The sequence below is a fragment of the Podarcis bocagei genome (genome assembly GCF_964188305.1).
Source record: "Podarcis bocagei genome assembly, chromosome: 14".
NCBI classification, from domain to species: domain Eukaryota; kingdom Metazoa; phylum Chordata; class Lepidosauria; order Squamata; family Lacertidae; genus Podarcis; species Podarcis bocagei.
The window spans coordinates 36,072,082-36,096,225 of record NC_138139.1 but is presented as its reverse complement, the minus strand read 5'-3'; the positions used below and the strand labels follow the sequence as shown (position 1 = coordinate 36,096,225).

The window sequence follows — 24,144 nt, the reverse complement described above, 5'->3', positions numbered from 1 at the left end:
CCTTAACTGCCAGCAGCTGTGATCAGGGAGTTTAGGAGGCCAGAGTATATAAGGCCTCCCTCTAGAACCTTCTGCTTGTTGGAACAAAAACAGATCCCTGGCTTCTTGGAGCTTAGCCCTTTGATTTTGACCATGGACTGTTGCCTGTCTTTGCCTCTGGATCATGTTTGGACCTAGACTGCTTCTCTCTTTAGATTTGACCTTGGTTTGTTTGTGCTGTGTTGCATCTACAGCGCTCCTCTTATTGGTGGGCACTTCATTCAGGTTTATAGTTTCTGCAATGGATAACCGGAGCCTCTGGAGTTTGATGGCTGGATGCACTCACCTGAGCATAAGAAGAGCTTGCTGGATCAGGCCAATGGCCCATGTAGTCCAGTATCCTGTTCTCACAGCAGCCAGCCAGATGCCCTCGAGCATAACCCAAGCACAATGCATTCCTCCTCCTGCACTAACTGGTATTCAAAAGCCTGACTCCCTCCAACCTTGGAAATGGGATAACCCTAAAGGTTAGTAGCCATTGACAACCATATCCTCCATGAATTTAACCAATGCTCTTTTAGTAAAGGTAAAGGGACCCCTGACCATTAGGTCCAGTCGTGGCCGACTCTGGGGTTGCGGCGCTCATCTCGCTTTATTGGCCGAGGGAACCGGCGTACAGCTTCCGGGTCATGTGGCCAGCATGACTAAGCCGCTTCTGGAGGACCAGAGCAGCGCACGGAAACGCCGTTTACCTTCCCTCCGGAGCGGTACCTATTTATCTACTTGCACTTTGACGTGCTTTCGAACTGCTAGGTGGGCAGGAGCAGGGACCAAGCAACGGGAGCTCACCCCATCGCGGGGATTCGAACCGCCGACCTTCTGATCAGCAAGTCCTAGGCTCTGTGGTTTAACCCACAGCGCCACCTGTGCCATCCAAATTGGTGGTCCTCACTGCTTCCTATGGGAGCAAGTTTCTTACTTTTATCCTGAATCTTCCAACATTGAGCTTCTCTGGGTATCCCTGAATTCTAGTGTTAAGGGAGAGGGTGAAAAACCTTTCTCTGTCAACTTTCTTCATGCCATGCATGCCTGGTATAAGATTGTTGCCAATGTTCCCAGTTGTTGGGTGTTGTGCTGGAGCACAGAAGCTTGAATTGTCCCAACCTGATACGGATGAGTGTTTGCTATTCCAGTCTTCCCTGCTCTTGACCCTCTCCCTCCTGTTCACTTTTATATAACTATTGTCAGAGCCTTTTATTATTATCTTTATTAATTTACTACCAGGATGAAACTTCTAATCATTAAGATGCAGATAATGTAATTCTGAGTACACTTTAGCTGATTTTGGACTATAAAGTCCCTCTTCGGTGAAGATTTCTGACTGGCTTGCACAAATGGCCTCTTTTTCTTTTAATGCTAATGATGTAAAAAGTGAAATTTATTGAATCCGAGCTCGTGCTAATGTTCAATAAATCACGCCTTTGGAGATTTTAGGTGAAGTTGGCGATAAATACTAGGTTTAAATTACCGTTTATGTGAGTCTGGCAAATTGGAGGAATCTTTTCCTTTCCCAAGGTTACATGCTCAGGATGTGACCCGATCACCCCCAGATCTCATTGTTTCAAATATGCCCCCCTCCACTTTGACTGCTCATAAGAACCAGTATCTCTGGAGTGTGTAGGCTAGAGGGCGTGTGTTGTTAACAGATGGGGGAACTGAATAAGTGGAAGAAATAGAGAAATGTTCAATAGCCTCTTCTGTTTTAGCTACTGGGGGCTCATGCACAGGGATGAATATTACTGGAAGTCTGGGGTTGCAATAATGTCTCCTCTCACCTACACCTTAATTTGGGGGATGTGTTTTGTGAGTTGTGAAATTTTGGGGCAGGGTAGACCTTGGCCTTTAATTATATATGTTTACCAGTCACCTTGGCTGATAAACCTCTAGGCTAGAAGTAGCCAATGCAGTGCCCTCCATAAGTTGTTGGTATATAACTCCCCCGTGGGAATACAACTTTCCCCTGGGTCTGAAGTTCCACATCCCTGATAGCTGGAGATCATTCTTGGGTGGGTTGTGTGTGGTTACTTTGTTGCCGAGTAATTTTTGTGGATGAACAAATTTTAAAGATGTTTTATTTTAATGGGGTTTTTTTACTATATAATTTGTACCCTGCTGTCCCTGTAAATTGTTCTGGGACTTTCCTTGGGCACTTAAAGCTGTCAGGAGTAAAGCAATGGTGCTTGCAAAAAGTTACCTGAACCAGTGTCTATGTGTGATAGACAAGAAGTATATCTGAAGGAGCGTCTCCATCCCCATCGTTCTACCTGGACACTGAGGTCCAGCACTGAGGGCAGGTGGTTCCCTCACTGTGAGAAGCCAAGTTACAGGGAACCAGGCAGAAGGCCTTCTCAGTAGTGGCGCCCGCCCTGTGGAATGCCCTCCCACCAGCTGTCAAAGAGAACAACAACTACCAAACTTTTAGAAGACATCTGAAGGCAGCCCTGCTTAGGGAAGCTTTTAATGTTTGATGCATTACTAACTTTTAATATTTGGTTGGAAGCCGCCTAGAGTGGCTGGGGAAGCCCAGCCAGATGGGCGGGGTATTAACAACAACAACAACAACATTATTATTATTATTATTATTATTATTATTATTATTATTATTATTATTATTATTATTCCTCTTCACTGACTCCTTCCCTTTTAGCAACTGCTGGTTGGCACTTACTTTCATATTTTACTTCCTTCCTGCATCTTCTCCACGTCTGGTATGGTATTGGTATGAGCTGGCATATGCTAGCGTTAACTTTCCTCTTGGCCATTTGTAAAACCTATGCGCAAAATGACTTCATAGAATCATTGAATTGTAGAGTTGGAAGGGGCCACAAGGATCATCTAGTTCAACCCTCTGCAATGCAGGAATCTTTTGCCCAAAGTGAGACTCGAACCCACAACCCTGAGATTGAGTCTCATGCTCTACCAACAGAGCTATCGTTGGCCACAAGTAATAAACTTTGTTTATTTTATCCTTCCAGCCAGCACTCTTATCAGACTATTTCATTCTGCACATGGTTGCAACCACTCTGAGGTCTACAGATGAAGGGCAGAATACAAACTTAATAATAATAATGATAGTAACCTTTACCAAACTCCATTGAAAGCAATACATGAAGGCATTGGCGCTGCATTGAATTGGCCCTGTTAACTAGTCTGTGCTGTGAAATTCCTGTATGGGGAGGACTCTTAACTGAAAACAAAGCACACCCATTGGAGGAAATTCCCTTTGTAGCATTAGCTCATTTCTTAATGAGCCTAAGAAATCAGGGAGGGGGGGAAGCGGGTCTAGCTTCCCACCCCCCAGCAATTATTACCTCCTCTGCAGACTTGACACGCACAATGATCATCATTACTGCGTCATGTTTTATTCACTGCTCTGGCTTTAATGATATTGCTTAAAAATTGAAGTTGCTAGCATGTGCCTTCATCTCTAGGCTAATAATGCCTGTTCAATGTTTGCTCTGTGCTTGATGTTTCTGGTCGGGATTATAGTGGTGGGAATGGTACCAGGATATTCAAAGAGCACTCCACACTCCCAGGGATGCAAACAGCCCCAGGCAAAATTTAACCTCTTCTGCGCCAGAAGTAAACATTCTGCCAGGGAAAGGAGAGTTCAGGTTACCCACCAGTGGGGCTGGGAGGTAGGATGGGGATGCTTTCCTGCCCTCCTGGCAGGTGAATTTCTGTGGCTTATGGCAGTGGTGGGGAAGAGACCAGCATGATGTAAACAGACACCCTCCAAGTTTCCCTATTTTCTAGGGACGTCCCTGATTTAGAGAAGCCGTCCCGGTTTCTGATATGATCCTGGAATGTCCTGCTTTTCCTTAGGATATCCCTATTTTCATTGAAGAAATGTTGGAGGTTATGAAGTTATCCAACCCCTGAGCCGTCTGAAGCCAATACTGTATAGGAAAGGGTTTTTTTTTTTTTAAGGTTTTATGTTTTATTTAAAGCCCTAAACGGCCTTGGTCCAGTATATCTGAAGGAGCATCTCCACCCCCATCATTCTGCGCGTACACTGAGGTCTAGCACCGAGGGCCTTCTGGCAGTTCCCTCACTGCGAGAAGCTAAGTTACAGGGAACTAGGCAGAGGGCCTTCTCAGTAGTGGCACCCGCCCTGTGGAATGCCCTCCCACCAGCTGTCAAAGAGAACAACAACTACCAGACTTTAAGAAGACATCTGAAGGCAGCCTGTTTAGGGAAGCTTTTAATGTTTGATGCGTTACTGTGTTTTGATATTTTGTTGGGGGCCACCCAGAGTGGCTGGGGAGGCCCAGCCAGATGGGTGGGGTATAAATAAATTATTATTATTATTATTATTATTATTATTATTATTATTATTTTTATTTTTTTTATTTTATTTTATATATGTTGGAAGCTGCCCAGAGTGGCTGGGACAACCCAATAAGATGTGTGGAGTATAAATAGTAAAATTATCATTATAGGATGGGGCACCCCTATTTTCATTGGAGAAATGTTGGAGGGTATGCAAAGACACCGAGGGACGCGGGTGGCGCTGTGGGTAAAACCACAGTGCCTAGAACTTGCTGATCGTATGGTCAGCGGTTCGAATCCCCGCGGTGGGGTGAGCTCCCGTCTTTCGGTCCCAGCTCCTGCCCACCTACCAGTTTGAAAGCACCTTTAAGTGCAAGTAGATAAATAGGTACCGCTTTATAGCGGGAAGGTAAACGGCGTTCTGTGTGCTGCTCTGGTGCAGGCTCGCCAGAGCAGCTTCATCACACTGGCCATGTGACCCGGAAGTGTCTGCGGACGGCGTCGGCTCCCGGCCTCTAGAGTGAGATGAGCGCACAACCCTAGAGTCTGTCAAGACTGGCCCATATGGGCAGGGGTACCTTTACCTTTACCTTTACCTTTATGCAAAGACACCAACAGACCCAATCCAATACTCCTGCCTTGTCCCCACCCCCTAATGGTGTTCTCCCTACAACCTTTCCTTTCTCCCTGCTGGTAAGTAGTAGTGACTCAGCTGCTGGGAGATTCGGTAAGTGTCTCCACCCCACCAGGTCAGCAGGTCCTGTTACCCACTTCAGCCTCAGGTCAACAATGTCTTTCTTCCAAACATTTCTATTAGCTGCCTTTTACTGAATGCCTTCTTACAGGCTGACCTGGTCATCATTGTGGATTTTGTATGGTGGACCCCCAACCAAGCTGGTCTCTAAGGTTCCAGCCTTGAGTCTTGCCTTTGTGGCCTTAGGAACGTGCCTGATTTGTTACAGGGGTCAGATCCTGCTGCTGACGTCAGACAGCAATGCCATTGGCTTCTAACAAAGGTGGTTGGTAGGTATCCACCCACCTGTCTGGCTCCTGCACAACTCACTGGCTACACTGAGGCCTACCTCCCTTATACTGTAAGGCTCTGTGGCACAATGCGTTGGTGCGTTTTGCTCTTAACCAGGAGGTGGGTGGTTTGAGCGCACGCAGGGAGGGCTGTGGGCAAGATTCCTGCATTGCGGGGGCCTAGATGATCCTCGTGGTCCCTTCCAACTCCACAATTATATGGCTGGGCACATGCTTCCCCCTCCCAAGACTGGCAAAGGAGCCAGCACCTCAAGATTACCACTGCTCTCATTTTGCATGGAACATCCTGCTTGGCATGGGGTTGGACTTGATGGCCCTTGTGGTCTCTTCCAACTCTATGATTCTATGATTCTATCCAAGAAGACTGTAAGCAGCATGCAAGAATTCTTCGTTTGCACTGGCCCTATATGCATCCCACAGGATGAGCTCCTAGCTTGATCAAACTGGCCCTAAGCAGGTTTATCTGGCGGTGGCAGGAGCAGCAGATCACCACAGTTGCAATTTCTCACAGTGCCTCTGATGAAGCCTCATTCTGAGGCACCATGAGATGGCAGCTCCCAGACCCAGGGGCCTGGTGCTTGTTCAAGGTGAGGTGGATTCTTACCTCAGGCTCAGGAGTGAAATGCAACCCCCTCTATCTGGCCCTTGGGACTTTCTCCAGGCCACACTCCTCACTGGTCCTGCTCTGCCCCTTCCTTGTATTGTTAACCATGACAATGCCTCTTGCTTGCCTGAATAAAGGCTTCTGAGATGGGTATGTGTGGATGTAGAAATCTGACTTTTGTGTGACTGGAATGTAGCCTATTGTATCCAGCAGTGTGGGGAACCTTTTCTGGTCAGAGTGCTGCATTCTCTTCTGGCGATCTTTTGAAGGCCACATGCCAGTGGTGGGCAGGACCAGAGGCAAAAGTGGGCGGAGCAATGAATGCAAATATTACAGTCGACTAGTTTTTACATGGACACTTGCACACCCTTCTCTATCCTCCATCTCATCCAGCCTTGGGTCCCCAGCTGTTGTTGGACTACAACTTCCATCACTAGCCAGCAGGCCCAGTGCTCAGGGATAATGGGAGTTGTAGTCTAACAACAGCTGAGGGCCCGAGATTGGAAAAGGCTGATGCAGACAAATAAGAGGCAATATCAGAGTCTAAGGACACATGTTCTGTCCAATTGGAAACTCTTGAGGGGAATGAGGAGGACCAGTGAGGGGTATGGCTGGAGAGAGTTATATGGCTGGGCAGAGTTATGTGGGCCAGAGAGAGAGGGCATGAGGTTCTCCCACTCCTTGTCTAAAGGTCTCATCAATTACTCCATCCATTTTTGCCTCTGGCCACACCTTCCTCTAGCATGTGGCCCTTGCAAGGTTGCCCATGAGATAATGTGGCCCTTAGACTGTCCAAGGCAGGCATTGGTAAGGGCCCCAACTGGGGCCAAGGAAATGCTGCCAGCTGCTACCAGGCATACGATAGGTCTCAATAGAACAGCTCCAAACAAACAAACAAACAAACAAACAAACAAACACGCCCCCCCTGCTGGCTTCACCCTGCAAGGTCTTCTCTTTCCCAGACTGTCTTCAGCTTCTGCCAAGGACCAGTCCCCTGACTTTGCCCAGTAGATATTGGCTGCGGAGTAGTTTATAGCTCTTCCTTAACATTGCTGAACAGCAATATCATTATCTGGCACACGAGTCAACCTTGTGTTATCTGAAATGTCGCTGACTGGTAGGGTGGATTGAAACAGTTGACAATACAGCCTCCCCCCCCTCAAATTTATGGCCAGATAAATGTTAAGTAGTCAGCTTTCCAAGGTGTGTAAGAGGCTATTGCTTTTTAAATCCGATCAGCATTAATTGGCGTTACGTAACTGTATCCCTTAGGTGGGGTAATCAATCAGTAGAGGGCAAGAGAACAATTTGTGCTCAAGAGCACAGGTAGGGAACCTGCACCCCACGGTTTCATTTTATGGTGAATTCACAAGTGGGGAATATTGCCTTAGTTTTCCTGATTATAAAATGGAGCAGAAGTGCTACCTTTATAATGTCCCTTTCATACTGCAGTACCTGTTGTATATATAACGGTGGCTTTTTGACCAATATACTGGTATGTTGTGCTAAATTTCATTCACATGGGTGGGCGTGGTGTGGCACAACAACAACAACAACAACAACAGCAACAACAAACATCATTGGACAACTTCCCTACGCCCACCCTCACATGCCTGCTTCTGTTTCCCCATGACTGTAAATAAGTGTATGCTGTTAGACCTCCTCAGATTTAATCACTTTACTCCCACAATTTCCTGGGTTAAGGGGGATGCAAGCTGGGTTTCTCCCCTGTAATGAAACAACACAGAAATGAGCACTAAACATGCACTGTGTTCCATTAGTGGAATAATATGGAATATAAGATTTAAGGAAATAGAATAAACCCATGTAAATGCTGCCTAGGTAGACTTCTCCTTTGATCCAAGAGGATTTTCATATGTGCTCACAAACCACTGAACATTTCATACTAAAGTTTGCATTTCATACTCAGGGTAGTTAAAAAATATTGTGTCAACATCCTATTGTTTGAATTTGGGAAGGGAGGCGGGGGAGACCCCTCTAAAAGTGCTAATGAATTTGACAAACCTCTTCCCATCTCCTCCACAATTGCTTGTAACTTTTATTTATGACAACTTTAATGTCTCCCCATGTGGCAAGAATAAAAATAAATGGGAAAGAACATCTGGCAGATTTATTTCTGGTATTATATTTTCTTGCATGCAAAGATTCGAGGCATAGGCATTCCTCTTGCAATACTGCTGTCCTCCAAGAAAGCAAACACTTTATTAGGTTGAGGGCACTAGCAGGGAGTGGGGACTGTGGAAAGGGGGACAGCTTGGGCCTGAGAGTATTATTTTTAGCCTGCCCTTGGTGCAAGGCATTCATGACACCATACACCGGGAACATGATCCCATTTGATCCTGACAATGCCCCTGAGATAGGTTGAGTTGAGAGGAAAATTAGATGTTGCATGAAATGAATCCAGCTCCACTGCTATCAGTGGTGGCTGGTCATCCTTAGGACTTGTAGGGCGAAAGGCAGGGAGACCAACAGTAGGTGGCGATATAAACCAATGACGGGCAGAGCCACCCCCTAGACTCGTAAGGAAGAAGGTTGGTTGAGGGCAGACTGAAGTTGCAGGGACAGTGTCCTATTTGCCCTAATAGACAAGCCTCCACTGCCTACTGTAATGTATAATACAGGAGTTGGCAGCCTCTAATCTTCCTGATGCTGTTGGACTCCAAATCTCAACAGCCCCTAGTCAACTTGGCCACAGGTTTCCCACCACTGATCTAGCAGGTCAGCCTTATTTTGACATCATGTCCTTCTGGACCATTGATTCATTTCATTGGCTCCCTCTGAAACACAGGACAGAGAGGGCTTAAATACACAGTATTGCCGTTTTTGATAGGGCCATTTCCTTGCTGTTCATCCATGTGTATAACCAGCTACACCCCCCAAAAAAAGTTCAAGTATTGCAAAAAAGAGGGAGAAAAGCACCACTCTTTCACTAGTGAAAGCCCAGATGAGTTCACCTGACCATCTTAGAGTCATAGATGGAAGGGACCCTGTGCATCATCTAGTCCATATTTTGGAATTCCATATTTGAATTCAAAATATTTTGAATTCCAATATTTGAGAGCACCCACTCTCCTTGTTTCAGCAGGAAGCTCTGGGCTCCATGGTTTGAAGGCACATGACATGACAAGTCTGCCAAAGCTGAGCAGATCCGAGTCTGGTCAGTTCTTGGATGGGAGATCACATAGGACTCCTGCACACACTGTTTTGAGTTCCATCATGGATGAAACTGGTGTTTGGATGGGAGATAAGGTAAAAAAGGGTAGTGTTGGTGCCACAATGTTGGGGGTTCTCAAGCAGGACTGTTTCCCTTCGGTTGTTTCCCTTAAGCATCAAGAGGTAAGGTACACAACCCTCAAATCATATCCTGCTACCTCCGTTTTTCTTGGGTGCACAGCAAAATCGGCATGGCAGCTTTTGTGGAGCTTCAGATCCTTTCCCAATCTTTGGCCCCCTTGCAAATGTCAGCCTCTGGAGTGTATTTATTACATTTGATATTACATCTTTCTTCCAAGGAGCCCAACATGGTGTGCGTGGTTTTTTCCCCTCCCTAGTTTATCTTTACAACAACCTTGCGAGGGACAGTGATTGGCCCTAAGTCACTTTGTGAGTTTCATGGCTGAATAGGAATTTGCACCCTGGTCTCCCACATCCTAACCACTGCACCACAGTACAGGCCCTGGGCATGCAACTCTAACTCTCTCTCTCTCTCTCTCTCTCTCTCTCTCTCTCTCTCTCTCTCACACACACACACACACACACACACACACTCTGCCGCCACCTTTAATTCAGCTCAACTCCTTCTTCAGCATGGGAAATCTTTCTAGATGTTGTCAACTTGATGGGGCACCATGCTGTGAAGATAATAGAAGGCCTTCATTGGGTTGACCATGAAATTGACCCGAATAAGGACCCAAGGGCTGGATGGTTATCTGTGAACAAAAACCACAAGCAGAACATTGCTCTTGCTGTTAATAGGTATTGCTCCCCCCTCCTCCCCCCACCTTTCTCCAAAGGTGACTCTTTAATGAGTTTTGATGACTGCACGCTGAGTTTATGGCATTGCATGGGGAGAGCGGAGAGCTTTCTCCCCCTGTTGATGTATTTAAAGATTTGTAAGGGCCGGGAGGAGGGAAATCGTCTGTTTGGTGGTGTTGATGGGCACCTGCAGTGTGAATTAATGTACGGTTCAAAAACTCAGCAACCCTCCCCCCTTTCCCAGCTCTGCTAAGGTGATCTGGATAGTGCTTCATGGGGATGGGGAGCAACCGTATTTCATATCATGCGTGCAATATAAAAAGAATGCAATAGCAGCACCGTGCGGAAAGTACGAGGTGACTGGCAGAGAGGGGGTCAACAGTGTAGACTTTAAAATTGGGATGTACCGTGAGCAGAAACTGTTGTAGGACTGGATCTGAAAACTGCTGCCTCCAGTTCCCCCACCTCATTAACTGGCTGCGTAATTTGTGTGATTTGTACATATTCTAAGTGGGGCTGCAGAAGGGGCAGTATGGAAAAGATCTCTCCTGCCCCACCCCCCTGCCCGGTGGGGAAGACTCATTGAGAAGCCCTTACAGAGTTTGGGTTTACAGAGTCATGAAGCACTTTGCCTCAGGTACCGAAACGTCTCAGACTGCTCCTGAGTAGTTGACTTAGTAGCTGCCAACTTTTTGAGCTATCGGGTATGTGTTTGGTAGTTTGGGAAAATGTGAGCGCCAGCCATAAAATGGAAGCTGCAGGGTGTGTGGCATAGCACACAATGACTGCTACATCTAAAAAAGACAGAACGGTGTGGGCATTTTCCTCTATCTCATGCATTGTGGATCTGGATATTTACTGATACCTTTTGCAGGCACTTTAAGAGGGACTGGTGGTTGCCCACAGGTAGCCTGCTGGCAACTCCTGACCTAGGTTAGTCTGCTATGCCTCAGACTTTCTTACTGTCCTTAACCATTATGATGTCTGCTACACAGGGCAGGTGATGGAACAAGCAAGGTGGGGACCAAGAGGTCTGTGGTTCTGGAACAGACTGGTAGCTAAGGCAAAGCCAGGTAGTTAGGGTAGACTGCAAAAGTGTGTGTTTTGCCCAAGGTTACCCGGTGAGTTAATTAGAATCCTTCTGACAGCCATTAGCATTATGTGCGCTTCACCTTTACTTGACAAATCACCAGTGACAAAAGCTGTTTGCTGCTGTGGGCGCTCAAGCAATGAGACCTTGTACTTATTTTAAGATTTGCACTTTTGGAGGTAGGGTGGGATAATGTGCAAACAATTTGTGCTTTGGAAGCAATTGGCTGGACAGGGCAAAACCAACTGGTGAGCTTATTTATTTGTTCCATCTATAGGAACATTGGGCGCTGCCTTGATCTGATCATTGGTTCATCTAGTTCAATATTGCCCACACTGACTGGCAGCAACTCTACAGGGTTCGGGGAGGTGACATTCCCAGTCTTACTTGGAGATGCCAGGGATTGAACCTGGGACCTTCTGAATGCAAAGCAGACACTCTACCCCTTTGTCTCCTGTTGATCCATCTTGTTCAGTATTGTCTCCACTGTGGTCTTTCCCCTAAGCAGAGGTCCAAATGTTCCCAGACTTTTGACTGCTGCTGTGTAGGACCCCTTCTTGCATGCACCAAACGTGTGGGTGTCAGGGGGAGGGTGTATGGCTGCAGGTCCTGACTTCTCTCCACCTCTAAACCCATGAGGGACTTTGCAACACACCAGTCATGGTTTCTGCAAAGAATTCTGGGGACTGTGGTTTGTTAAGGGTGCTGAGAGTTGTTAGGAGACTCTTATTCCCCTCACAAGGCTACAATTTGTAGAGTTCCCCATGAAGCAGGATTGACTGTTAAACCACTCTGGCAACTTTCTGATGGTAAGAATTGTTCAATAGTAGAATGGACTACCTTTGGCTAAATTAAACTACAGTGGTACCTCAGGTTAAGTACTTAATTCATTCTGGAGGTCTGTTCTTAACCTGAAACTGTTCTTAACCTGAAGCACCACTTTAGCTAATGGGGCCTCCTGCTGCTGCCGCGCCACCAGACCACTGTATGGTCTTTTAAACTGTATATGTGTGTGTGGGAAAGGGTTATTGTTTTTGTTTGTTACTCTGCTATGCTTTTTGTGTTTTTATATTGTAAAGCACCCTGAGATCCTTGGATAAAGGGTGGTATAGAAATTTAATAAATAATGAAGTACATTGGAAGGCGGTGGACTCTCCTTTGGAGGTTTTCAAACAGATTGGATGGCCAACTGTCCGGGATTCTTTAGCTGCTATTCCTGCATTGCAGAGGTTGCACTGGGTGGTCCTTTTGGTTCCTTCCAGCTTGGCAATTCTATGACAGCCCTTTAGATACTTGAAGATGGCTGCCATATCACCCCTCAGTCTTTTCCAAGCTAAACATACCCAACTCTCTCTCAAACGTTCCTCATAAGGCTTGCTTTCCAGACCCTTGATCATCTTGGGTCACCCTCCTCCTCTGCACATGTTCTAACTTGTCGATATCATTCATAAACATTGGTGCCCAGAACTGGACACAATCCCTTGGGTCAGATCTGATCAGATTGATTCAGACTATTCCATTGAAAGAGTTGGACGGCCAGTCCTGGGTTCAGAGTCTGGCAGCGTAACATATCCTCTATGGGGAGCTTCCCCAACTCCCAGACTATATCTGGCTGCTTTTGGACATCGGAAACCTTAGGCTTTGCATTCCACCTCTGGTTCTTTGCCCCCTTTACAGCACTCTCTGAAATATGCTTACTCAGAAATGGGCTTCCTCCCAAGGAAGTGTGTCTTTCTGTAGGAGGCTCCAAGCAGCAGGCAGTGTGAGAAGATTCAAAGGGTTTTCACTCTGCCTGGCCATCTCCTCATAGCGAGACTTCTCACTTCTCTCTGGCTTCAAATATATCACCTTGGAAACATTCCTAATTACTGCAGATCAGAAGCCAAACATCACATAATAGACATGATTTCAGTAAGTGTAAATGCACTACGGTCTAGGGTTCATTTCTTTGCACCTCTGGCCAAGTTGTGTCTTGGGTTGCTGGCTCGCTTGCTGCACCCATCACTCTGCTAGTGAAGTTTCTAGATCTGTGTGCAAATGGCCCCCACCCTATTTGCAGGCACAGAAATTTGGTGGACTGTGTTTGCATGTGTTCTGCCAAATTTATCCAGTGGGAGGAGAAATTCACCCATAGTTCCTTAGGGTGGGACTTGCAGGAACGGGAACACAGTTTGTAGTTTACCTAAGAAAAGTTCTTTGCTGATGCCATATTCAGTAAGAGCAATATCAGTCACTGTGTGACAGTCTGGCCAGCATTCTTTCAGCAGTGCCCTGCCCCCCTAGCGCCATTCTGGGGCATTGTGGGTGGGTGGTGAAAACGGGGGCTGCCATGCCAAAAATGGAGAATATATGCAGAAAATTCTGCAAGCGTTCCTTTCTGGGAAGAAAAAGAAGAACCTCAATATACCCCCCCTCCAAAAAAAACACACAACCCCCCCCCCCCCGAGAAATTTCAGCTTAACTCTAGAAATTTCAGTTAAATTCCCTGTTAATTGGCACACATTCATTCTACTAATTATATCAGAGTCCAAGCTCAAAACCATCTAGAATCCCTCCTTTTCCTCCCCCTAGATGTTTTCATCATCCATAGATTTATGGAATGCTGCGTTGTTCCCCATAGGCATCCATCAGGCACATTATTACTGTTGCTCTGTCCTTTTAATTGCTTTTTTCAGAGAACTCCCTTCAGCCCAATTATACTCGGGGTGTTTTTGTTTATTAACCAAAACGCATCTGCAAATTGATGCCGTTACCACTAGTTAAACAGGCTGTAAATCAACTGACTATCTCTACTGAGGGGGTGCCAAAAGATCATTGTAGCTTAGCTTCACTGCTCAGCCTATGGGCTGCATTCAGAGTTCAGGGTTTGTCATGATAGGCCAATCATACGGATATTTGATAGGTCGAGCAGCCAATAACCACTCTGGGCGTAATGAAGTTACTTGGGGGTGGGGCTTCTTTAGAAAGGAATTTGTCTGACTTCTCAGAGTTCCCTTGGAAAGAGGGATTGATTGTTAAACCGCTCTGGGAATTGTAGCTCAGTAAGAGGAGTGGGGATCTCCTGACAATTCTCAGCACCCTTAAACTATAGTTCCCAGGATTCTTTGGAGGAAGCCACAACTGTTTTAAAGTGGTATGATACTGCTTTAAATTTATAGTTCAGATATGGCTATGCTTACCTTCAACAAGATGGGGGTCTCATGTGCCTTATGATCAAACCCTGGGACCCTCTATTACAATATTTTTTGTACCATTGCATAAAATAGTTTCTTTTATACAAAACCACCCATCTTGCCCAAACATGTAATATAAATACCAAGTTAGATGGATTTTTAAATATATATGATAAATGTTTCTATATTAAAAAGAGATCACCAAGAATGATGACCCTAAATACCAGCTCCACATTATCAAAGTCAACTTAAGCAAATGTTCCTGGCTCCCATTTCAGAGAATAAATCTCTTCACCATTTCATATGACTCACATGGTTATAACAGCCAAGGGAGCTACAATCAAAAGATTGGCATTAACTCTGATGAACATCCACTCTTCATCTCCAGAGTAGAAAGGCAATTAAAGACAAAAAGAATTCTTTACAACTGAGTATTGGAAAAGTGGGTTTATCACAAGAAGGAAGCCAAGAAGTTTCCTTCAATTTTGGCAATGGGGAAGACTTGCTTCCATCATGGGCTGAGCCAACTCTCACACCCCAGAGGGCTTCCATGGGAGCTGTTGCCTGGCAACTGGCCACTTCCAGAAGGGGAAAGTGTGCCTCCATTATGGTCTGAGCAATGGTTAGCTGCTCAGCCCCTCAGTGGTTAAGAGCAGTGGACTTGTAATCTGGTGAACCGGGTTCGCTTCCCCGCTCCTCCACATGCAGCTGCTGGGTGACCTTGGGCCAGTCACACTTCTCTGAAGTCTCTCAGCCCCACTCACCTCACAGAGTGTTTGTTGTGGGGGAGGAAGGGAAAGGAGAATGTTAGCTGCTTTGAGACTCCTTAGGGTAGTGATAAAGCGGGATATCAAATCCAAACTCTTCTCTTCTTCGTGCTTGGAAGAGGTACCATCTCATTCATAGAACACTTTACAATTTCCACTGGGGTATGGCGTTGAACTTAACCTCATCATTGCAAGGCCATAGCTGTCAACTTTTCCCTTTTCTTGTGAGGAATCCTATTCGGAATACGGGAATGTCCCTTAAAAAATGGGAAAAGTTGACTGCTATGTGCAAGGGTGACGTGTGATTTTATTTTGTATCAAACGTTTTCCCATCACTTGACGGCCTCCTGACTGCCCAAGTTTACTTGGTCTAACTAATAAACTTTTGGCAAGTTGCAACGGCAACTTCCTCAGTTCAAGCCCCAGATCCCCTAAAGAAGACTCATTTCTTGGACCTCACTTCCTGATCTAAGCAAGACACTTGTGGCACAGCATCACATTGGGACTGAAACTTAATCCAACCCTCCAGTTTCTTAAAGAAGCTGGCATTTGGCCCACTGCTTCTTGCTGGTAATCCACATGGAAGATCTCAGCCTGATATCTGCTGCACACATACTGAGAATATAGGAGCAGCTGAACCACGGCTCCTGAATCGGTTCCTTCACACATTTCTCAGACGTTGCAGTTTGCAGCACACTGTCAACTTTTCCAAGGGGGATGGGGAGGGGAAAGTCAGCTCCTAGAGAACAAACTTTCCTCCTGCAGTCTCCGAATCAGCAAGTCACACAGAACCAGAAAATGGAAACAAAGAGGCTTTCCTTGAAATAAGAAAGTAAGCACTTTGGAAAGAGCTGGGGCAGCAGAACGCTGTGGAGCCGAAGTATCGCTTCACTGAAGCCATTTTTTTTTTGCCAGGCTTTCTTGTGGTTCTGTTTGCTTACTGCTTATGAAAAGCAATTTATAATTGTCATGGACTCATTGATTTAGGAACACCTGTGGTTTGAGGGCACATCACGGCTGCGGAACTCGACGGAACTAATTTAACATAAAACACACACCATCTTGTAGCTGCTGGGCTGGGAGCCTCTAGCACAGCAACCAACACAGAGTCTGATTCTTCACTTGAGCTGGGCACATCTTGACATGTAGATTCTATGAAGCCAAGTGCTAACTGTGCTCTGCCTGCTCCCATGCAGAGAGGAGGTGCAGATGAATCAGTCGATTTCTGGCCCGTGTCCCTTTTACACGTATTTAGGAAAGGGGGAGGAATTTGGCCTGGTAATCTGCAGTCCCTGAAACAACAACGTGTGAACCAAAACACAGCTACCCTTCAAAATGTGATGGTCACCAAATTTTGTGACAGAGTTCTCCAGTGAAAAAATGTGCATGTTAGGGGAAAGACTGTATAAAAAGGCAAATATTAATGAAAATGGTGTATAACAATGCATTATATTCCTCTCTCTCTCTCTCTCTCTCTCTCTCTCTCTCTCTCTCTCTCTCTAGACATGCACACAAATGCTGGTGATTTTTATGCGGGCTTTCAAAATTAAAAAATCTCCAAGTTGATGACTGGAAATGCAGCAAGCTGATGATTAGGAGAATGAGAAACTGAAATGTCTATCCTGAAATTATCTGCAGTTTATTACAAAGATGGCTGTATGGAAATATGAATTTTAAAACTTATTTATCTCTTCCATTCCTAAATAAATATTTTCTAATAAAAATGTTTATAAGTATGCATTTTAAAATTCATATTGGAAAAGCACAACTTGGTAACTATTTTGAGCCAAGCACTGTGCTGGGACATGCAGGAAGCATGCACACTGGTAGCTACCTAAATCCCAATTCACTTACTAGTTTTGGGAATCATGGATTACAGTATATTTGAATTACATGCAAATTTTGTAGAGATGGTTTATCTCAAGCATTTTTGCCTCCAGGATTGGTGTAGGACTTGCAAGTCCTGGAACCAAATGCATAGCCTTTATTATTCTTTTCCCTCCAGGAGTGAGGGAACTTTGAAATGAGTCTTTTTCACAGCAGGCTTGGGTTTTAAACAGGAACACTGCAAGACTGCTGATCAAACACTTCAACAGTCAGAATCTACTAGGGACAGTTCTAATTCTCTGATATTTGTCCCTGATAAATAAACCTGCAGTTGGGAGGGAAAAGGAGATGCATGTGCCCACCCCCTTGTTGTCAAACCAGCCCCTACCCTGACAGCCCCAGATCGCTCAGGGTAATCTGAAACTGCTGCAACCTGCTCTGGTCAAATCCTGCGCCAACCCCAATGGGCTCAGTTCAGGATCCAGCCAGAACTGGTGCATAATCCTTTGCTTGTGTGTGTGTTCATGGCCTGAAGAACCTCTGGTCTTTAGGTCTCATGTGACCCCCAGCCTAATTTTATGCAGATAAGTGGAAGGCTTGAAAAAAAGAAAGGGCTTTTCTGGGAGGTGGGAAGCTGAAATGGATAGTACAATGGAAGGAGGGTGGAACTTCTTTGTAAGCAGAGAGACTAAGCAGTGTCAAAAATAGAAATCGAAAGCGGGATGGAGGAGTGTCAGAAAGTGTGTGTGTGTGTGTGTGTGAGAGAGAGAGAGAGAGAGGGACAGACAGACAGACAAATGGTGGCAGGCTGTCCACATTTTGGCTTTAGCTCTGCTCACTGCCAGCATGCAGCCCTGACAGATCACAGCAGAGGGAATGAGACCTTCAAGGGACAAAAGTTTTCCCAACCTTCGCACAATTTCACCTATTGAGTTTTATAGCAGGTAGGGACTGAGGCCCACACGTCCCAGTTCTAAGGCCAACACACCAGCCACTGCCCCACACTGGTACCCCCCCTCCTGCCCTAGGTACAGTGCCATGGGCAAGTCAGGAGATACAGGCTCTCTCTGCCTTGCCCCTGGTAGAGAGTTTTAAAATAGGGATGCAAACACCCACATGGGAAGCAGCCATCTGTCAGCGGTCCCAATGGTAGAGAGCAGGAATGCGACAAACCACACTATCAAGAAGTGGAAAGATGTGGGTTTTTTGGGTAGATGCAGGATGATCATGTGCATCATGGGGCTGGAGCAATTGGACCACTCAAGCATTCAAGTTCACACTTCAGCAGGCCAAGGGGATTTCAAGCTAAGCAAGGGAGTGCTTAATTTTATGGAGCAAAACACTGCTAAGGAGGGCGGTGAGTCAGAGGATGAGTTCAGAAGGCAGCTGATAGTAAATAGATGTTTTAATATAGGGCTGGCGAGCCTCAGTCCCAGGGCCAAATGTGGTCCTCCAGGCCTCCCTGTTTGGCTCTCAAGACTTTGCCCAGGCCACACCCCTTACTAGATCTGTTTTTCACTCTCCCTAAGTGCTTTCTGTACTACTAAGATGCTCATGCCCAGAGGTGGGCATATGAGGTGGGACCTCAGGATATAGAAGCATGATTAGTTGCACCAACAGGTTGTTAGGCTGCTGAATGAAAAGATAACAACAGGGCAACTGACTTTTGGGTTTGGTGGGTGTGCATCAGTAAACGAGGGGAATTAAGACTTAGAGAGCTGAGTTGGGGGTGATCATGTAATCTCACTATATATAAGTTGTACAAGTGACAAAGTATTTCAGTTTTTCCCATGTTGAACCTTGTATTCCCTCCCTCTCTCCATCTTCTTCCTCATTCAGGGGGCTGGCAGGGGAAGGACAGTTCTCTTTCCCCAGCAGTTTGGATGGTCCACTTGCAGAAGGTTTTGGCTGCTGTGCCACAGGGCTGCAAGCTGACCACCTTTTTCATATGTGGTTCCCTTCCCCCCTCCTCTCCTCTCCTTGTATCCTCACAACAACCCTGTGAAGTTGGCAATGCACAGGCCGGCTCCCCGCCTGACATCATTGGTCCTCCCTGCTGCCTCGAGGATGCTGCGTTTGTGGGTACAGCTGGCTCCTTCTGTTAGACGATGAGAAAGTGTGACATTTTGGGAGCACTTCCAGAGAACAGCTTTCTCAAAATAGCAATCCAAAAGGCCCCCATTTCCACTTGAAAGCCATATGCTTTTTCCCCCCCCCGAAGGAGCTTTGCTTCAATCCCCCTCATCCCTAACCCTGCATGGCGCTTTAGGAAATCAGATGGATGCAAATTCCCCATCCGGCAAGTCCCATTCAGATCTGGCTCTATTAGCTCATATTCCATCCTGCAGACTTGTCAGGCCTGTCTGAGGCAACCTGACAACTCTCTGGAGTTCACATCCTTTGGATGGAAGGGGATAAACTGCAGTTAAAACCCTGCCAGCCATTTTTCATTCACAAACTGATGGTGCAAATTCGTTTCTCTTAAGAAGTAACTCTGATTCAACCGATGCAGCAATGAATTGCAGATATAGCAAAATCTTTCAGTATAGGTGGGCAACTAACAGCCACCACCCAGGCCCTCACCACAATTTCAGGTTGTAGGGATATCGCTGAGTGGGGCAGTGGGGTCCGGAGGGAGCACACTTCCCCACCAGCAGGCAGCCACGGTCGGCCTGCACGCGTGACCTTGGGGTGCAGGGAAACCCGCCCAGACAAGCCACAGCTGTCTGTACATAGTTCCACCTCTGCCTGACCTTTCGTGATCTCAGCAGTTTGCGGTGTCCTGTCTGTAACCCTTTTCCATGAGACCTTTGTCTCCATACGTCATACATTGAGCAAGGGGAAAATGACGCTGTGGAACAGGTGCCAAAATAGCTTTGTACCACCCCACGATTTCGGGACGGAAGATGTGTAAAGGTCACAGCCCCAAAATGTATTTGCCTGGCTTGCATGTTTGTCTCAATAAAAAGAGGCTCCACAGGAATGGTGGTAGCTTGCTCGCTTCAGACCACCTGTGCGCAGCTCACATGATGATCAACACCTGTCTTGGGCCTTCACTTCACAGGTGAATGGCAAGGAGAACTTAAATGGGAAAAGGAGAAGAAGAGAAAAGGGGTGCAAGAAAAAAAGGTGTTTGTGAGTAAGGTGGTACTACTCACGTTTGGTTCTGGCACATCACTGGCTTGAACTATTGCTTTTTTTTCTCCCAGTATGCCTTGGGACAACTTGCCAGCATCTAATCTAATTAGGCGGCAGTCCTAACACTGCATATCTGGGAGAAAGCCCAACTGAACTCAATAGCACTGACTTTTGAGTGGACAAAGTTAAGATTGCTTTGCTTGTTTTGCAGAGCTTCCCGGATTATTATCTGAAGACTGTAACAGACTGCAGATTGAGCAACTTCTTCCCTCTCATCCTTGTGCTTGTTTTCTGACATCAAAGCCCAAGGAAAAGTTCTGTGAAATGCTAAAGCTTGCTCAGTGTTCTTGATTATTCATTGTCTTGAAGAAATGTGCTGAATATTCAGTTTGCTGCCTTGAATGCATGCATACATAGCTTCACTTTGCCTGTTTAGCTTTTTTAAAAATTCTGTTTTTATTTATTGGGATTCATATGCCACAAAATCTTCAAAATCTCTAAGGGGTTTACATAACATAAAATTACCAATATAATCAGATTTAAAAAAAAACAAGTTAGCCCTTTTTGGAATGAAAGCAGCAGTTTTATTTAAAATGCATTATAATGCACATACTAAAATACACATCAAATGTACATTTGTGGGCAGGCCTGCTGAAACATAGTTTTTCAGTAGGCACTGAGAAGTTTGGTGAAGGCACCTGCCTAGTATCAAGAGACAGAAAGTTCCAAAATGTTGGTGCTAGCTATACCCTTTCTGGTGTAAACTGTCATTGGTAACCTAAATCCACTCCTCCCAATCTAAATTGAAATGTTAGTCCTGCAGAAGATGCAGTTTCTCCTGGGGGTGGGGTGGGAGGGCTGTCATCTTTGTAGTCAAAGCACTTTGCAAAGTATATCTGTGCAACCCCCACCCGGGTTCAATCCCTAAGTGACCTGCAGAAACTAGAGCTGATGAATAACTTGAGCACAAGCCCCTGCTTCTTCCTAAAACCTGACCCCTGCTGATTTGAAATTCCTTCCCCATCCCTTTCATCCCTCCATCCTGAAATTCCTTGTGGCTGTTCTACCTACTACCCAAAATAAGCAGGCATGCTTTCACTTGTGTTCCATTTAATAGAGACCATTAGGCTGTTCTGTTCAAATCAAGGCATGTTAGCAACCATTGAAAGTGTTGCAGTTAAGGACTTATAACTCTGCTTCCTGGCAAAAGCAGACTGACCAGTGCGGACATTAACTGATAAATGCTTACCCATTACACAACCAAAAGCAGGAAATGGAGAAGAAGGAGCAGGGCATTTAAATGAGCCTTTTATCTTTGCCTTTTATCTGAGCCTTTTATCTTTGCACGGGGAACCTTTTGCAGCTCCAAGACCATATTCTCTTGGGAGCAACTTTCTGCAGGTTGCATACCAGTAGTGGGTGTGGCCAAAGTGGGTGTGGCCACACCTCCCACTCTCCATCCTCTGGGCAAGCAAGAGGAAGCACCATAGTTTAAGGACACATTCCAGCCATGTAAAATCACTAAGGGAAGGTGCACTGTAAAGACTCCTCAAAGGATTCCCAAACTGGAAACTGGTCCTGTTTGGTTTGGCTTTTTTTTTTTTTTTTTTGCCTTGCTGCAGAAACTGTGGCAGGTGGACCAAGAAAGAGCTCGGCAAGGATTTCCTTCAGACAAGTTCCTTAGCAATACAGATAAGTTGATTTCAATGCACAGCAGCTGTTGCTGACACAAGCTTTGAAGTTTGTTCCTAGCATGAAATCTAATGATGAATGAAACTGGAGATCTGGAACAGCCAGTACATTATTTGGAGGTGGTAGACGCAGATGGCAAGATAGAGGAATGCGGCAGGCATATGGTTAGGAGAACAGACCAAGAAAGTGAAACCGAAGGGAAGGAAATAAACGGGCAACCACTGACTGGTTTGGGCTGGATTTGTAGGGTTCTGGCTGCAGAGAAATTGTTTGCGAGCCAGAAGAGGGACATAGATCATAGTGGGTAGTGGATCGGGGGAGAAAATTGTTCAGTTTGCCTTTTAGTGGACACTTCCCAAATTTGCACTCCCCAAACCAGTGTGGACTGATATGTAACTGTACTTCAAAATTCTCACTTCTCTGAATTTTGCAAGGCAGTTCTAAAAAAACCCATACAAAACTGCATGTCTTAGGGAAAGTATACTAAAAAATGCATATGGTAGTGAACGCAACATACAAACAAAAAAGACAGTATATTATTGAAATTACTTGCAGAAGTTTATTTGTTTAGAGAAATGTATGCAAAAATGAGTACACATGTCTGTGTTTATACATACATGCATACATGAAAACTGATGCAGAAATGGGATGAATTGAATTGAGATAAACCAAAACTGAGATTTGTCGATCTCTAGTGGTAGATTTCAGTCTTAATGCCAAGTCCTGTAGCCCAAGGCAGGATTTCAGCTCAGTCCTACTTGGTGGTGCTGTGGATTGAAGCTGGTACCTTTTGCATGCAAAGCTGATGCTCTGCAACTGAAGGGCTCTTCTTATATTCTTGTGTTCCATTTCTGGTGTGATGTCATTCTGAGTTTCTCCATTTCCATCAAACTTCATGGGCCGCTGTTCACAACTGAAGCACTGTGTGGTGCAGCGATGCCTTATAACACTTTTCATTCTACAGCACATAACTGTGGGAAAGAGGAAGAGATACCCAGTTGCTTTGCACTCGTTTCACTGGGGGTGTCAGGAGCAGGTGAGCAATAACTCACACAGTGCCAGTGAAAGAAACAAAACAGTTCAGGAGGGCAGGCCTAGTGAGCCCAGCAATTCTTCCTGGTATATCTTGTTCCTGTGAGGCAGTTGCCAGGACCAGAGATCCCCGCCTTCCCACAGCTCCCTAAGTTGTCTCTTCACCTGGTTCCTTCCCAAGTAATTTGAGTCTCCATCATCTTGCCTGTTTTTGCTCTGCCCTCTGCATACCTCTTCGAGTTCTGGGAGGCCAAGAGGGAGGGAAGCTGCCAGTCACAGCCTGCCTCATCTCTGCCTCTCCTCTCCTTCCTCCGCCTTTGCCTCTGATTCTGAACTGCTCTCTGCCATAGCCTTTTCCTGCTCACTAAACCCTGTTACCTCTTCAGTAATAATAAAAAGACACAGGAAAAAGCAAAATATAAAGAAAGGTACAAAATCCATAAAACAGGTCCAGTAAATAATGAACCACCCAACAGATCCATCACGAAGCAAACAAAGCTAAGCTGCAAGGAGGAAAACAATTAGAATTTTCAATATTAGCAAGAACATGGATAAAGAAAACAGGACATTGAACTGACCGAACAACAAAATTGTCTTGGCAACATTTCCCAACTTATCTTTTTCCTGGGGCAGTCCATTTATTCCTCCCCTCGGTCTTCCACACTAGGGAGGCTCCATTGTCTGTCCAGGGCTCTCAGTAGGCAGCTTTTGCACCCTTTGCTATCTCTCTGCAATTCACTCAGGCTCTCACCCTGCATTGTATGATGAATTGTTGCTCATCCACAGCAAGAACTGCTCACTTCTTTTCCATGCTAGTAACAGAACAAAAATCAGAGACGAGAAAGAGGGTGCCAGTGGGCCTTGCTTCTTACCATGTTTTGGCCTGATGGCAAAGCTCACAGGGAAAGCAGCAAGGCTGGATGAAAGTTACTGGACCACAGAAAGTGCCGAGTGATCAATTTGCTCCAACAACGGTTGGGAGGAGACTGAGATCTTTGATGCATCTGTCTCCCCACAACCTCCTCCAGGCTCCACGCCTCTGATGGACCACACCTCCTTAATTCCAGAGCCTCCCTCTTGCTGCTCTCTTGGACTGGTGATGTGTAGTGGGAGGCATCTGGTTCCTCGGGCTCAGTGGAAGGTGTCCGTGAGGGTTCAGGCTTTGGCCCTTTAGGCTCCAGTGGTTTGGAAGTCCTTGTCCAACCGCCTCAGGCAGAGTGGTCTCCTTATCTTCTGCAGTCAGCTCTGAGCCATGACCCAGATCCAGCTCCTCATTCGGTGCCCCTGCAGCCTCCAACTCTGTCCAGATCCTTGCTGGATACAGGGTTTATGATACTTCTTCACAATTCTAACAAGACTCAGTAAACATTCACATTATACATTTAAATCACTATACTACTTTAAACTACCACTGTAGTTTTTTTAAGCTTAGGAGACGCCCCCTTTTTCTCACAGAGCTACAATTCTGTG

At 45.7% G+C, this 24,144-nt stretch overlaps 1 protein-coding gene across 1 annotated transcript in view; it reads right to left on the bottom strand.

Annotated features, from left to right (window-relative positions):
- LOC308573349 (ectonucleotide pyrophosphatase/phosphodiesterase family member 7-like) overlaps positions 1-23,652 on the bottom strand; it is a 55,095-nt gene extending 31,443 nt beyond the window's left edge. Inside the window, exons 1-2 of the mRNA XM_081170200.1 lie at positions 23,547-23,652; positions 13,228-13,422 (exon numbers count right to left, since the gene is read on the bottom strand). The gene's annotated coding sequence lies outside the window, so the exon portion shown is untranslated. The remainder of the gene's footprint in view (positions 1-13,227; positions 13,423-23,546) is intronic.
- Between the last annotated feature and the right edge of the window lie 492 nt (positions 23,653-24,144).